Source organism: Macrobrachium rosenbergii, chromosome 55, assembly GCF_040412425.1.
Source record: "Macrobrachium rosenbergii isolate ZJJX-2024 chromosome 55, ASM4041242v1, whole genome shotgun sequence".
Classification (NCBI taxonomy): Eukaryota; Metazoa; Arthropoda; class Malacostraca; order Decapoda; family Palaemonidae; genus Macrobrachium; species Macrobrachium rosenbergii.
This window is the reverse complement of record NC_089795.1, coordinates 28,524,071-28,541,489: the sequence shown is the minus strand read 5'-3', so window position 1 is coordinate 28,541,489 and position 17,419 is coordinate 28,524,071. Positions and strand designations below refer to the sequence as shown.

Genomic DNA, 17,419 nt, shown 5'->3' with positions numbered 1-17,419 from the left:
ATCGTCAACAAATTAGTTTGGATAAACGAAAAATATGACCTCAGAATACTGCAGTTTCCGGATAAGATATGGAAATTAATTACTCTTCTTCAACAAAAATCAAAGTCCAGAAAAATAAGAAACTTTCAATTAAACGACAAATATTTCAGACTCTTAAACAAAAAATATAACATTCACGGCAAAGTAAAATATTATTCTGCACTTGCCCCTTAAATCGCTGTAAAAAAAAAAACTAAAAATGCGCCGAAATTTCTTCGGCGCAATCGAGTTTTCTGTACATCGTATAATCAAGGCCGCCGAAAATAGATCTATATTTCGGTGGTTTCGGTATAATGCTATATGAGCCGCGGCCCATGAAACTTTAACCACGGCCCGGTGGTGGCCTATCCTATATAGTTGCCAGATGCACGATTATGGCTAACCTTAACCTTAAATAAAATAAAAAGCACTGAGGCTAGAGGACTGCAATTTAGTATGTTTGATGATTGGAGGGTGGATGATCAACATACCAATTTGCAGCCCTTTAGTTCCAGTAATCTTTAAGATCTGAGGACGGACAGAGAAAAAAATGGGACAGACAGACAAATAGCCATCCCAAAAATTTTCTTTTACAGAAAACTAAAAACGTATTTGCAATGAAATGAACACTTAGATACCAACAATTTTAAAAATCGAGTGAGGTTACATCTTTTCAAATGTTTTAGCTAGTGCTCATGGTTTGAAGTCTTCTACTGTAACACTTTCATTTATCCCGAAGAAGAAATAGTATTCATTGAACTATCCTCACGCTACATATAAATCCTTCAAGCATAAAGGAAAACTTTCAGAAATACCTTCAGAGAATTGTAAAATGAGTGTTCTTCCATATTCTTGCTAATCATTCGATATTTATAAATCCCATAATTAGTCTTCTTAATCATCAGCACTCAGAAATCCAATAATTAGTGTTGTTAATCATACGGCACTCATAAATCCCATAATTAGCCTACTGTTGTTAATCGTTCGACAATCATAAATCCAGTAATAATCCTTGTTAATCATTAGACACTCATAAAATCTTGCCAGGCATTCGATACTCATAATTCCCATAATTTGTCTGGTTAATCATTCGAAACTCATAAATCCCATAATTGGTCTTGTTAATTATTTGGTAGTCATAAATTTTATAATTAGTCGTGTTAATCATTCGAAATTCATAAATCCCATACTTATCTTGTTAATCATTCGAAATTCATAAATCCCATACTTATCTGGTTAATCATACGACACTCCTAAAGCACATAATTAGTCTGGTTAATCATTCGAAACTCATCAGTCACATAGACATTCAACATCTGACGGAATATTAAAAAAAAAAAAATCCGCTGCTACCCTTCCTCTTCTCACATCAAGGGAATTCGTGGAATTTCCGAAAACGGCTGAAAAGTCATGAACTCTTTCAAACGAGGCTTTTTATTTCAGCGGCGCTTCGGTTTCGCATCGTAGAATAAAGGGTGCCGTTCCCGAGTGGTCTTTGACACCCTGAAGTTAAAGCTTTGATGTAGCCGTTGCACGGAACAAGGTGCGAAATATATGGCATCTAATCACTTCTGTCACTTAGGCTATGAATAGAATACCGTATTTTCTCTTAATCCTAAGTATAAATCTACTACCGAGCTTTCTCTTAATCCTCAAAATGAATCGACTACAGGGCTTTCTCTTAATCCTCAGTATGAATAGACTACAGTGCTTTCTCTTAATTCTTAGTATGAATAGACTACAATGCTTTCTCTTAATCCTTAGTATGACTAGACTACAGTGCTTTCTCGTAATCCTCAGTATGAATCGACTACCGTGCTTTTTCTTAATCCTCAGTATGAATCGACTACCGTGCTTTCTCTTAATCCTCAGCATGAATAGACTACCGAGCTTTCTCTTAATCCTCAGTATGAATCGACTACCGTGCTTTCTCTTAATCCTCAGTATGAATCGGCTATCGTGCTTTCTCTTAATCCTCAGTATGAATAGACTACCATGCCTCTCTTAATCCTCAGTATGAATCAACTACCGTACTTTCTCTTAATCCCCAGTATGAATCGACTACCATACTATCTCTTAATCCTCAGTATGAATCGACTACCTTACTTTCTCTTAATCCTCAGTTTGAATCGACTACCGCACTTTCTCTTAATCTTCGGTATGAATCGTCTACCGTACTTTCTCTTAATCCTCAGTATGAATTGACTACCATACTTTCTCTTAATCCTCAATATGAATCGACTACCGTACTTTCTCTTAATCCTCAGTGCCAGTGTACAATCTATAAAATGATTGGGTCAATATACATAAAACATTCAAGATAATATTGTATTATCACCTCACTGAAATCAGTTTTAATCTCTTCTGAAATGTTCATTTCCCTCATTCTGCTTCCAGTGTGAGTTTAAATGTAATCAACTCATCTAAAATAACTCAGTTGATTATATTTAAACGGCATGCCAAACATACTTTATTTTGAGTTTGTATTGTACTGTTTATCCCGAAATGTTCTTTGTGTTTACATCGCCATTTTATGGCTACGAGACGTTTCGACTTCTAAACCTCGAATTCTTCGTATTTTTTGGAGACCCTTGTCGCTACCTGTCTTGAATTAACGGCAAAATAAATGAAGCTTCCGCCTTTCGTGACTAATATATATATATATATATATATATATATATATATATATATATATATATATATATATATATATATATATATATATATATATATATATATATATATATATATATATATATATATATATATATATATATATATATATATATATATATATACGCATCAAACGGAGGTGGACAGGAATACTCTTGATTAGCTATTTGATTACATGTTTATTCCCAACGTTTCATAATCCATGATTACATCATCAGGGTTCTAGAATTAAAAACAAAAACATTGACAATAAAAAAATTACAGAAAAATTATACAAAGGCAAAGTCAGAACATAAAAATGACAATCGACTTAAAAGGAAACTTTTACACAAAGGACAATTGAGGAACAGGTAAAATGCAGAGAAATTAATTAAAACAAATAGAATATATAAAAGACAAGTAAAAAAAATTATATTTAAAATATTTATGTTTTAAAACACTAAAATTTAAAATCACATTAAGAAAACAAATAAATAAATGAATAAAAGTGACTAAGGGTATGGAGCCAACCTGTCAGTGCGACACAAATACAGAAAATGAGGTCTTCAAAGGAGAAACAAAACAGCAAAAACATTATCATTATGACAGTTACAAAGGAACAGCCAAAGTCTGAGTGTTCAACTTCGGAACAAGCTGTTTTATCATAAGAGACTCGAGTATTGGTAGTTCCAGTTGGCTAGAAGCTCGTCCAATTATGTAGAAATCTTTGTTTTCAATGGGGGTTTTACAAAATTTCGCATGACTTCTGATGTTGGAGTGTTCGGGGTTGGAAATTTTTACCCCTGCACAAAAACTTACCCCTATGTGAGTTTATGCGTACTTTTAGAAATCTCCGAGTGGGATCCTACATAAATCCCCTCGAGTTACACTTGGGGCAAGAATACTTATACACCACCCGGAGGACATCGTAGCACAAAGCTGATCCTTAAATTTAAAAATAGAGCCAATCGTTAGGGGGTTGATAGGAATAAGTTTAACATGTAGGGCACCAAAATGTTTTTTGAATTATGCTCATAAATTTTGTTCTAAAATGGACATCATGACAGTATGGAAATTTGGCATAAAAGTGTAGTTTAGGTACTGTAAGAGTATATCGCTCAGTGAAAACTTTGTTAAGTATTTTATTGAGGCTATTAAAAACTATCTTAGACGGAAAGCAATTGTGTTTAAAATATTCTAAAAGAGAGGTTACTTCATCATGAAAGCTTTCCAACTAGAGGTGAGGGAAAGGGCCTAGAGAAAGAGAGTTGAAATGGAATTAATCTTAAAATGATAAAAACAATAACTGTAAAATTGGCACCTAATCCTGTAAAAGTCTTTTTCTAAAAATCGTGGTAGTAAAATTATTGTTATATCTGGTGACCAGAACGTCAAGAAACGGCAGTCGATTGTCTTCCTTTTTTATATATATATATATATATATATATATATATATATATATATATATATATATATATATATATATATATATATGTGTGCATAAGTGTATCATTACTTTTCAAGGAAAAGAATTCAGTGGGCCTTCAATTTTTAGCTTTAAAAGTTTATCATATAATCCGATACGCGTACAATCATGCCTTATACCACTAATAAAAAGTTTGTGTTGAGCCTTCTCCGTATTTGCATGGCATTTCCAAACTGTGAAAATGGTCATAGTTGTGTTACCACGAGTTAAAATTTATTGTTGATTGGCGGGTGACACCTCACCTCAGACCACTGGATGATGTGAATGTCATGCTAACACAGGCTCGGCGATCTTTGGAGAGAACTCAGGTCAAGAAATTTCGTGTAGAAACTTTTCCTTCTAAAAATAATCAGTATCATAATAACAGTAATAATCATTATGATAATAATTACTTGCTTAAAGAGACCAATTTACAAAATTATACCAAGCACTTGTCTGCCAAATGTTACGGAAATAATACTAAAATGGAACTATAAAATGATGTTTCCCCACTTGATATATGAGAAACCCGAGTGATGAGTTATGCAATATGAGGGAGATTTACTGTTGAGCGGAAAGGATTTTAGATGATTCACAGTGATTAAGTACCCTGAAAATGGAACATCTACCCTAGAGGTGAGAGGGGGGGTGGGGGATCTGGCAGCAATAGAGGTGACATAGAAACCTATTCCTCTGAATTTTCCCGTTTAATTCGTTGAATAAAATTAAAGGAATTTGTCCAAATTTGTATGAAGACAAATATTCATTTTGTAGCCAAATTTTGTAAGAAGAAATAAGAATACATTTTAACATACACCTTAATAGGAAAAATGAATATATCCTATTAAGATTATTTTATCAATAAAACCCGTAATTAAAATATATGTAATTTTGCGAAACCGTATTCAAACACAGCAATTATTACATACATGTTGTACAATTGGAGACCTAAATTACCACAATATTACGGTTTCAAAAGCTTTTCCGCCAATGGCCACTGCCAGCTTAATAAACGCTTACTAAAAAGTAGAAAATAAAACTTGGGATAGCATCGGGCCTTAAACCAAATATAGATCTGATATTTGATAATTCAGTTTGGAACAAAGTAATTTAGTAAAGGTATATATATATATATATATATATATATATATATATATATATATATATATATATATATATATATATATATATATATATATATATATATATATATATATATATATATATATATATATATATATATATATATATATATATATATATATATATATATATATATATATATATATATATATATATATATATATTTATTAAGTAGTTAAAAACTGATGACAGATTAGAAGAGAGGTTTCATTATTATGGAAAAAAAAGAGAAAATATAAAAATATAAATAACTAAATTACACACATGCAAATGCATGTATATATATATATATATGTAGCAGCTGAACAACCCGGCACTGCCAGTGAAAACTCTGAATTACAGTCTACGTGTAAGGAGAGGGAAAAGGGAAAGGGGAAGGGAAGGGGAATGGAAGAAGGAAGGGGGAAGCGTGGGAGAAGGGAGGGGTGAGGGGTTTGTGTTGACGGTCCAACTGACAGTTCTCCTTTTTCATTCGAACATTCACCCTTCGAACAGTCATGGGTAAACAGACTGGTATTACTGTGGTGACTGTCCCTTTTATCCAAGTATAACTGTGCTGTCCATCCCTTTTATCCAGGTATTACTGTGATGACTGTCCCTTTTATCCAGAAATTACTGTGGTGACTGTCCTTTTTATCCAGGTATTACTGTGCTATCTGTCCCTTTTATCAAGGTGTTACTGTGGTGACTGTCCCTGTTATCCAGGTATTACTGTGGTGACTGTTCCTTTCATCTAGGTATTACTGTGGTGACTATTCCTTTAATCCAGACATTACTGTGCTGTCTGACACCTTTAACCAGTTATAACTGTAAGGTATGTCACATTTAACCAGGTATTACAGTGCTGTCTGTCCCTTTTGTTCTGGTCTTTCTGTGGTGACTGTTCTCTTTAAACAGGTATTACGGTGCTGTTTGTCCCTTTATTCCAGATATTGCTGTGGTGACTGTCCCTTTTATCCAGAAATTACTGTGGTGACTGTCCATTTTATCCAGGAATTGTTGTTCTGTCTGTCGCTTTTATATAGGTATTACTGTAGTGACTGTCCCTTTTATGTAGTTATTACTGTGCTGTCTGTCCCGTTTATCCAGATATTACTATGTTGACTGTCCCTTTTATATCCAGATATTCCTGTGGTGACTGTCCCCTTTATCCAGGTATTACTGTGCTGTCTGTCCCTTTTATCAAGATATAACTGTGCTGTCTGTCACTTTTATTAATGTATTAATGCAGTGACTGAAAATCATTTTCAATAATATATTTTTTGTCTGAGTACATGAAATGATGATAAAGTTGTAGAGTTTATTTAACACATGGTTACAAAGGGAAGTAAAAGTTAAGTATACCTTAGTTTTACAGACCACTGAGCTGATTAACAGCTCAGTGGTCTGGCTAAAACGAAGGATTAGACTTATTTTAGTGGATATGAAATGGTTACTTAAACGGGACCACAGCTTATTTAATCCGGACACCACATTATAGCGAGAAGGGAAGTTCTATCACCAGAAATAAATTACCTTAAGTTTCATCACTGGCAGACCACTGACAGCTGAATTCTACCGACCAGCCAACGAAGGGCTTCTGGGAAGGGGGATGGGGAAGGGGGATGGGAGAAGGAGGGTGAGGTTATTTTACGTGGTTAAGAACCACCCTATTATCTAAGTTCAATCAAATGATGGCCATGTGCCAAATTTCATCTAGATCGGTTAAGCAGTTTGGATTTCTATAGCACACATACAAAGAAACGAGAAATTAATATATGCACCACAATATTATAATACATATAAATATATCATCAGCTGTATATATATATATAACCCGCCCATCGAGTGACAGTATATGAATATATATATATATTACCGACTCAGCCAATATAGGGCTTAGGAATGGGAATATATATATGGGAAGGGATGGGGAATAGGGTGAGGGTTATATATACATATATATATAATATATATATTATCTAAGTTCAATCAATATGATATATATATATATATATATATATATATATCTATATATATATAGTATGGATTTCTATAGCATGACTTTTATACAAAGAAACATACAAAACATGCACATATATATGTACACATGATATTTATATTATATATATATATATATATATATATATATATCGAACGACCCCACGGGACGGTGACCTCATTATCAACTAAAATTATTATATATATATGAAAATATCTAATTTCCGAGGTAGATGAATTGATATTAAAGGACGTTTGTAGCTTATATTATATATATATATATATATATATATATATATATATATATATATATATATATACACATATATATATGTATATATATATATATATACATACATATATATATATATATATATATATATATATATATATATATATATATATATATATATATATATATATATATACATTTATATATAGTAATAAATATATATATATATATATATATATATATATATATATATATATATATATATATATATATATATATATATATATATAGAAGGAGAAGTTTATGGACATAATGTGCACATTTTCAATGAACAAGGAAAACAAAAACCTCCATTGACAAATTTATTTGCCGACGTTTCGTAACACTTTTCAATCCTAAAAAAAAAAAAAATACTTTGCACAAACGATAGAATCATGTTATTGAAAATTTTCTAATTTAAAAATTCACAAATATGGCAATGCCGCGTTAAATACTGGTATATAAATAAAAATGACACACAAAAAACCGGCAAAGACTCTTCAAGCGGAAGGAAAGGATAATATTAAAAGTAAACAGAAAATGTGTACCAAAGAAGTACTAGGCAATATATAACTCGGTTGATGACTGTGAGTGTTCAACGAAGGAACAGTTCTCTTTACTAAAACAGACTCAAGGAGAGTTGGGTTGTGACGGTTGGGGACCCGGCCTGCTATTTTAGTCTTCATCTCTAATGTTGCTTTTACATCGTCCAGCATGATATCTTATGTTAAATGCCTGTGGATTAGATCATTTGAATACTGTACGTTAGCTTAAGCCCCTGTGAGATTCTATTTGCACCCTCAACAACCTCCTCGTACATCCCACATGTGTCCCATGATTACATCTCAGACAAGTATATATTTATATTCAATATTGGATGCGAAGAGGGGGATGAGATGATCCTTAACTGTAAAAAACGAACTAATAGTTAGAGGATTCTTCGGTGACAATTTTACATTCTAAGCAGGACACTTTTTCTTCATTAGAGAAATGGAGTTCTTACGAAATTGATCGTTGCGTAAGAAAAAACTCGCAAAAACACTGGTAAGGAAACCCTTAATCCACATGTCTCATAGCTGGTTGTAAAAACCATTTATTTTGTAACAATTTTGTTTAAAGTGTCTGTTGATGAAGAGTATTTCTTCATGAAATAAGGACCTACTGGATGTACGAACAAACGTCCCGTGGAGGAGGGTGGATATTGCATTTAATTTGAAGATGAAAAACTCAAAAACTGCAAAAATTCATAAATAGTCCTGTAAAAGTTGTCTTCCGGAACACACCTGTCATTAAGTCATTAATATCCCAAGATACTATTACGTCTATTACGTATTAAAGAAATGAAGTTTATGGTTAATTTCTTTCTTCAAAATGAATTTGATATCAGGGTGCAGTTCGTTGACAACCTACAAAAAGCGGTCAGAGTTGTGTTCTTGTAGGAATACAGCGAAGGTATCGTCGACATATCTACGATAATCTTCAGTATTGTGACCTTTACAATCATGTTCCCAACTTTTTTGAAGTTTAAGATGCACAAATCCTCTTTATACTGTTCACAGCATTCTGCGGAAGCTACGAGACAGCTTTTAGATATGAAACTCTAATATAAACATAAAAATTATTAAACCTAACAGAGAATGCTTGAATATAAACAAATTATTTTGAACTTATGATCTATGATCTGCCGGTGTTGTAATTAAAAAAACGTACCAAAATGATTCTATTTAGAATCATTTTTGTGCGTTTTTTTAACCACAACATTCGGAGATGCGCAACTGAGGTGATTAATAGACACAACAGGCAATTTTATTCATTGGGTGTTACTATTCCTAAATTTCGGCAAAGAGATGTAAATATTTGAAAGAATATATCTTAAGATAACAGCATTATTATTTTGTAGCCTAACAAAGGCAGAGGGACAATTGTCCTAAACTGGGAGGATAATATAAACAAAATTGAAATTATTTTAAATGATGAAACCAATTCCCAGAAAGTTGGTTCCCCAGATCTTCAGAGTATAATAATATGTAAAGACAAAGTCAACAGATTCTCACATTCTCTTAAACAGGAAAAGACCATCGATGACCAGACCAACCAAGAATTGTTTGTTATTGGTTCCGCCTAAGGTATCCTGCATTGTCTTCCTAATGTTCACAAAGGAGTTCCCTTACGTTTTATAGTACCTTCTATTATTACTCCGTTCTATGGTTTAGCCAGAGTTTCTGGTCCCATTATTAAAGCCCTTCACAAAAAGTCAGTGCTGTTTTCCCAACTCCCAAAAGTTTCAGGAACAAATTTTATTTATTATAAGATTCTGATTTATTTATAGTTAGTTTGGATGTAGTAGAATCATTGTTTACTAACGTCCCTGCTTGGGAGACAACAGAGATTACTTTAGACAATATTTTTATTGATAATGACACTAGGTTCCATAAATTTAGCCGTAGTCATTTTAAACAACTCCCAGAATTGTCCACGCTGGGCACGGCACTAATTTTTAATGACAATGTTTATAAACAGGTTAAGGGGATGGCTAATGGTCACCCTCTGGGGCCCGCAGTCGCCAATATCTTTATGTGCTCCCTAAAGGAGCGCCTCGTGGTGGGCTTTCCTCTGGGTTTTTGCCATTGTTTTATCGTAAATGTGCCGACGATTCCTTCGTTGCTTTCCGACGTGAACACAACGCTGAATCCTTTGCGCAATTTGTACTTATAATCAAATTCACATTGGAGAAGGAAATTGATAATGAACTTCACTTTCATGATATAATGGTATCTAAGGATATTAATGACTTTATTATAGGTATGTTTCGAAAGAAAACTGTTACAGAAGTATGTATGCATTTTTATAGCTCTTGTTTATTTTAAACTTTAAATCACATGTTATCTCCACTTTCCTCCACAGGGAGTTTACTCATGCATCCAATTGGTCCTTATTTCATGAAGAGATATTTACTTAATCAATTATTTTAAACAAAATTGATACGCAAACAATCTTTTTTACAAACAGCTCAGAGAAATGTGGATTAAAAGAGATTCCTTACCAGTGCTGACTGCACCAAAAATGAGATTTTTTGCAAGCTTTCCTCTTTTACACGATGATCAATTTTCGTAAGAACTGTATTTCTCTAATTTAGAAAAACGTTTCCTGCTCTTAAAGTAAATTTCATAGCAAATAATCCTCTAACTATTATTTCGTTATGTACAGTTACGGATCGTCTCGGCCCCTCTTCGCATCCAATATTGTATATAAATACACTTTTTCGATATGTAATCGCGGAACGTATGTGGGATGCACGAGGAGGTTGTTGAGGGTACGAATAGACTCTCACAGAGGCTCAGGACATCATACAGAATACAAATGATCTAACCCCGACGACTTTTTCATAGGAAATCATGCTCTATGATGTAAAAGTAACATTATTCATGAAGATTTTACAACATATACAGTATATATATATATATATATATATATATATATATATATATATATATATATATATATATATATATATATGTATATGTATATATATATATATATATATATATATATATATATATATATATATATATATATATGTATATATATATATATATATGTATATATATATATATATATATATATATATATATATATATATATATATATATATATATATATATATATATATATATATATATATATATATAATTGTTTGGGGTCTGTTTGTAGCTGTTTTTTAGGTTGTTTTTGGTAAATTGTCTTATTTACGATAACGTATTTAATATTTTTTTTTTAGAAATTTTGAATCTTTTCTGTAGAAAATATTACATATAGATTGACAAAAATCATTTTTTGATTATTAGTCCTGCAAACGAAAACCCATTTTGAATAGTTAAACAAAAGCTATGAATATTAATAACGATATTCATAATTTACTAAACTGAGTTACTGGTTCAACATCATAAATTATACATTCACCCTCCTTTTTTATAATTATGATTGAAAAGCTAAAGCAAAAAAAAAGATAGTAATATATTTAGCGGAAGCCAAAAACACGATGTGCAGTACTTAAATTTTTATCTTTTGAGGAAGAAGTTTCTACGAAAACAAATTCTTTTGGTAACCTGTATTCGAGTACAGGATATATGATGAATGAAAATCCTTAATTTTTCAAATTGGTTAATACGTGGTAATTGCATCAATGTTCCATAGCATAGACAGATGTTAATTTGCTTGCGTTCGCTTTTAAGTAAAACTCAAGCATTCTCCCAAACCTTTCAGCCATGGAAAATGTGGCAATGATTTCACTTTTATATTTGAATATTTGAAATTTTAAAGTTTACAGAATGATTATGTCCCTTTTTTCCTAATTTGTGTTTTAGTTTTCATTAAGTAATAACAGCGATGAAGTAACTTTAAATTACAGTATTACAAAATAAAGGCTGCAACTTCGTATAGCTTTGAAAATAAAGGCTATATGCTTTTATTATTTTAGAATAAGCTGCTAAAAACACCAAAGCTTAATGTAGGTGTACATTGTTCATATTGTTAATAACGCATACTTATATGCATATCAGAATAAGAAAAGGCAAAGGAAATCCAGCATTAGATAAAAAAGATCTGTCAGATAAAGTTTACGAGTTAAGTTACTCTCTCTCTCTCTCTCTCTCTCTCTCTCTCTCTCTCTCTCTCTCTCTCTCTCTCTCTCTCCCGTGAGCAGAAATTTTGTTCATTTCTTATTTTTATTTCCAAAACTTCATTTTAAATGTATAGAGCGTTGGAAATCCGGACTGCTGAAATAACCTCAAGATATCTTCGGGTGACAGTGCCAAATGATATGATAAGTTTGCCTAATGACGAAATTGATAACAATTATTACCCTCTCGAGGACCCACATCGAAAACAGTTGAAATTATCACTTTTTATGTTGTATATATATGTTTGTAGTAGATACAATGACTTGCTAATTAATATGTATCCTCACACTGGTGACGCTGGCTAACACAAAGCCTTAAACCCGAGTGAAGAAGCAAATGCCGAATGTTTGACGTCCGTGGAAGGATTCGAAACCTGGAAAATAATAAAAACTTAAACACTGTACTTCAGTGGTAAGGATGGGGCTATTCCACCTGTAAAAATGTATATAATTTTATTGGATATATGAATTCTTGGGCGGGACAATCATTATTTCTATCGCAGTCGAGATGGTTATATGTAACTTCACTAACTTTCTATTCCATCGGTGCTTTTACTAAAATCTTCTAAACTTATTGTGCAGAATTTTCTGATATATAATTTCATTCTACTAATAATTTATAAAAAAATTCACTCATTATTCATTATGACCATTTGTACGTTTTATATACAGCATTGTGAAATTTGATTGCTTGTAATGTTCATAACAATTGCATTTTCGTAAATGATGAGACTTATTTTCGAAACCATGGCCCCCCCCCCAAAAAAAATGGATGCAAAAGTTATTGGTTGTTGTGATATAGAAATAATGAAAGTACATTTTCCCTCACAAATCATATAATTTGATTTTAAATTTGAGTTGCTTGTAATTTACCTATGATAACGTTTCCACTGATATCGAATGCTTCATCAAAAGGATTTGTTTTTTGCATGCAGGTATATAAGTTTCATTTAGAAATCTGTAAAAGGACTCAGAGCTTTGGCAAGACCAACGAACTTGTTTGAAATAATTTTCCATATGAAGAAAACTTCTGAAACGAATAATTTTTTTTTATAACGCAGACTTTCCCTGAAAAGGAGAATTTTTCATTTCCATTTTTAATATGTATAATACACACATATATACTCATTAAGGGCAGATCTTCCATAAATTATTGACCCTGCTAAAAAATAATGTCTGTACAAGTGCAGTGTACATAAAAATGACTACAAATGATACAGAGTATTTTATCCAAGTAACAATTTCCAACACCTCTTCTCTTCAGTCACGTAGTTATATGCAGTATATATTTTCGTTTTTGAAATTTATGAGCTGAATGTAGAATGGAGTAATGGATTCACTTTGGTAATAGAGTAAAAACATACATGTTTCTTATTAACGTTAAATTAATCAAAACTTTCCTTTATGTGAACGACATTGTTCATGACACGATGTTTGTATTGTGAATATTTTAATTTGTGCTGTATCAGCATTATCCATTAATATTTATGAAAGTTTGAAAAACTCAATATCATTAGGTATTTATTCAGATTTTAAAAACTGGGTCATGATTCATGGTCTGATTCTAAGCATTCATTTTACATTATTTTGCCACTGAATAGGAATAATCTAGAAACTTTGTGATTTATAAAAACAAATGGTGCTTTAATTTTACACCTACTTTCAATCATTATTATTGATAATTGAAATTAAAAAAATTTTTTTACCATTCCTTTCTGTCTGTTACTTTTCCATTAGTAGTTTATTTGACGTAACTGCTTTTTCATTATATGAACCCTTGTTTTCAAGTATTATTTACCATTTTTTCAGTCAATAGCACTTTTTATAATATCTTCAGAATGAGAAACAACCCACCTTAACAGTGGTTGAAGTAAATGAAAGAGTCTTAATCACATACACACGCACACACACACACACACACACACACACACACACACACACACACACACACACACACACATATATATATATATATATATATATATATATATATATATATATATGTATATATATATATTAGCTGGCCAACCTGAAGCTGCCTGGGAAAACTCTGAATAACAACCTATAAATTGTCTCTCTCTCTCTCTCTCTCTCTCTGTCTCTGTCTCTGTCTCTGTCTCTGTCTCTCTCTCTCTCTCTCTCTCTCTCTCTCTCTCTCTCTCTCTCTCTCTCTCTCTCCCAGGTTCTAATTTAAACTAATTCATTATTATTATATTGTATTAGAATAAACGACTTTTTTTAAAATTAGAAATAGACTATACTCTTTTACGCCTTTTTGGTTTTCTCCTATTTTAATGAATTGCCGCAGCAGCTAGTCTTCCACCTCCTCATCAGTCAGTGGGATTTATTGGAAACGAAAAGTATTGAATTTTCTCATCGTGTAAATAAAAATTGGATATTTCATTGCAATTATTTTTTGCGATTTTTTAAAAAATAGTAACCAACAGGTGTCACTTACCTTTAACCTACAACTAGTTCGTACATTTTGCCTTTGTTTTACTGCCTTTTGTCATATGACACCTAGCACAAATAGTAATGAATTATATATCAAAAGAAAGGCAATTTATTTTACTTTTGTAATGAATAAAAAAAATTAGGCATCTCTATCTAGCGATTTTTGGTGAATTAAGAAAAAAGTTGCAGAACATTTTCCAACAGATCTGACTTCAACTCGTGATACGGGTGCTTTACATTGGCTTTAGGGACGTTTTTAACTTATCATAATAAATTAAAACTCATTAACTTTACAATGACATCAAATTTATGAAAGTGGCATTTAGTATAAGGTTACACGGAATGATGGAAAAAATTACCACTCTGCATGTTAGTACGGCAGCGGTCAATTCATACCTGTAGTAATGACGTAATAAGGTATCATAAACAAAGCCATTCCCTTCACGGAGGAATGTAAGGCAAACGGTTATTTATTGTTTTGAATAAATACGCGTTGATAAACGATAGAAATGAATATATATCATTCTAATAAATAACCATAAACAAACATTTTATTTTCCTAAATGACGGGAATGCAGCAATAGGTGCGAATTGACTTGTAATTACTCTTCCGGTCGTACTGTTCATGGGCTGGTGTAGTTGCCAATTGTCCATTTCAGATAAAAGTATGTGTGAATCATCGAATTTAAGTTGATGCTTCGTTTTTTCATGCATATTCTATGTTTGTGATTGTATGAAAAACATTACTTAGCTCTTCGATCAAATTTACAATGTGCTAAGATAGACTCAGGAAGGCTTGTATATACGGTTAACTGGCAATGTTTCGTCTGCTGTCTCTACCTCCTCACCACTCTGTTGTTGATAATTAATTCCAAACCTCATTTAAACCGATATAGGTTTTAAATGTTGATTTTATCGAGGTAATAAACAAGTATATTAATAATTCTCATAAATTATCATCAAAATTCACGTAAATTCTGGTAAAAATTGAAGTTGTAGGGATTTGGATTTATTGTTGTAGGTTAATCATACGCCTGACAGAGCCTGGAGGAAGAGGCCAAAACACTATTTTAACAAATAACAATAACTTGTGATGAACAATGACTATACTGTCAATCTAATAATTTTCCAGCAAAATGGCAGTCGGAACGGAAATGTAATAACGTGAAATTAAGAGGAAAATATTTTAAAACGTATCATATTCTAAGTCAATGCTGTAAGTTATTTCACGTTATTCTGACCCAAATTATAAATTTGCAATTTACTGAAACAAATTACATAGTGTTTACTTACATATTTTGGTATTCATTTTTCTTCAGATGAAAAGTTTTGTATATTTTATTAATTTTTTTTTATTTAGACCAGCATATAGAAAACTGCTCTACTTTTCTTTTAGGTGCTAGGAATGTGGTGTATTGTTCTTAAACACAATATGCATTCTTGATGCAAATGAAAACTCAGCCTGAGTACATATTCACTGTCTAATATTTGTAGAGAGAGAGAGAGAGAGAGAGAGAGAGAGAGAGAGAGAGAGAGAGAGAGAGAGAGAGAGAGAGAGAGAGAGAGAACGTGTTTTGTTTATGCGCTTTAGAGAGGAAAAATAATTTTCATTTTGCTTCAAATATGTACAGAAGCACAGATTTGCACATATCAAAATAGTTTTCAGTCTATAATCCATATAAGTTCCTGTTAATTCAAACACTCTGAGGTTATTTATAGAGATGAAACGGGTTTTAAAAATTTTACAACCTCTCAGCTATTAAAGGTAAAAAAATTGATTACATTTTAATGGGAATTGCGAAATAAGTATTGCCACTTCTACCTCAAAGGCGAAATTTCAGGAAGAAATGGATATTTAATTTATGTTTTAGAAAGCCATCAGTAATCTTTCTTTTTAGTGTGATGTTTTCTTATATTTTTGGTTGTTTTTTGTTATTTTTTGATAAAGGAGATTTGAAATGTATGAAATTACGTAACATTTTGAATAGAACATACGAACACTTGTCTCTTCATTCCCAGTCATCTGGCATATCACTAATATTTTTCATAGCTTTGTAGAAGCACAATGTTTTAGAAATTTTGCTGATACATCTCACTGTTACAGAGTTATCATTATGGAGCAACAATAGACAACGTATTATGCTGTGAAACAGCTCCCACAAATAACAGGATACGTACAGCAATTAACCTAAGAAAATGCAGTGCTATGTCGAACGCCGCCAAATTACGCTACAGTTCTACAAGGAGCATAAGGTACGTCTATATCGACCTAAATTTACGGTGGCGTTTATTTATACCGAACCGAAAGGCCCCAGGCAGGCGGTGTGAAAGGCACTCTAGCCTGTGATGGAGAGGGTCGAGGGTCGTTTAAATCTGTATTGTTTGTTTATTGTGAATCTTAATTCCTCGTACGAGTAGAACTAAGTCCCATTTACTCAGGCTAAAATTTCCCATTGTTGAAAAATAAACAACTTAATAGGGCCAATATACTAAAAATGTTATTATGCAGAGACAAGCCTCGATTCATTATAGTATGGTTTAGAATTGGTGTATCCTGTTGCATATGAATGGTTCAAGTAATGGCTTGAAAAGTTCACGGCTCAATTCAAAATTCAATATATATATAAACACACACACACACCCACACACCCACACACCCACACACCCACACACACACACACACACACACACACACACACACACACACACACATATATATATATATATATATATATATATATATGTGTGTGTGTGTGTG

At 32.1% G+C, this 17,419-nt stretch overlaps 1 long non-coding RNA gene across 1 annotated transcript in view; it reads left to right on the top strand.

Annotated features, from left to right (window-relative positions):
- The window catches only part of LOC136835442 (uncharacterized), a 196,220-nt gene extending 179,310 nt beyond the window's left edge, over positions 1 to 16,910 (top strand). Inside the window, exon 5 of the long non-coding RNA XR_010852156.1 lies at positions 16,766 to 16,910. This is a non-coding gene — a long non-coding RNA (uncharacterized lncRNA). The remainder of the gene's footprint in view (positions 1 to 16,765) is intronic.
- The last annotated feature ends 509 nt before the right edge of the window (positions 16,911 to 17,419 follow it).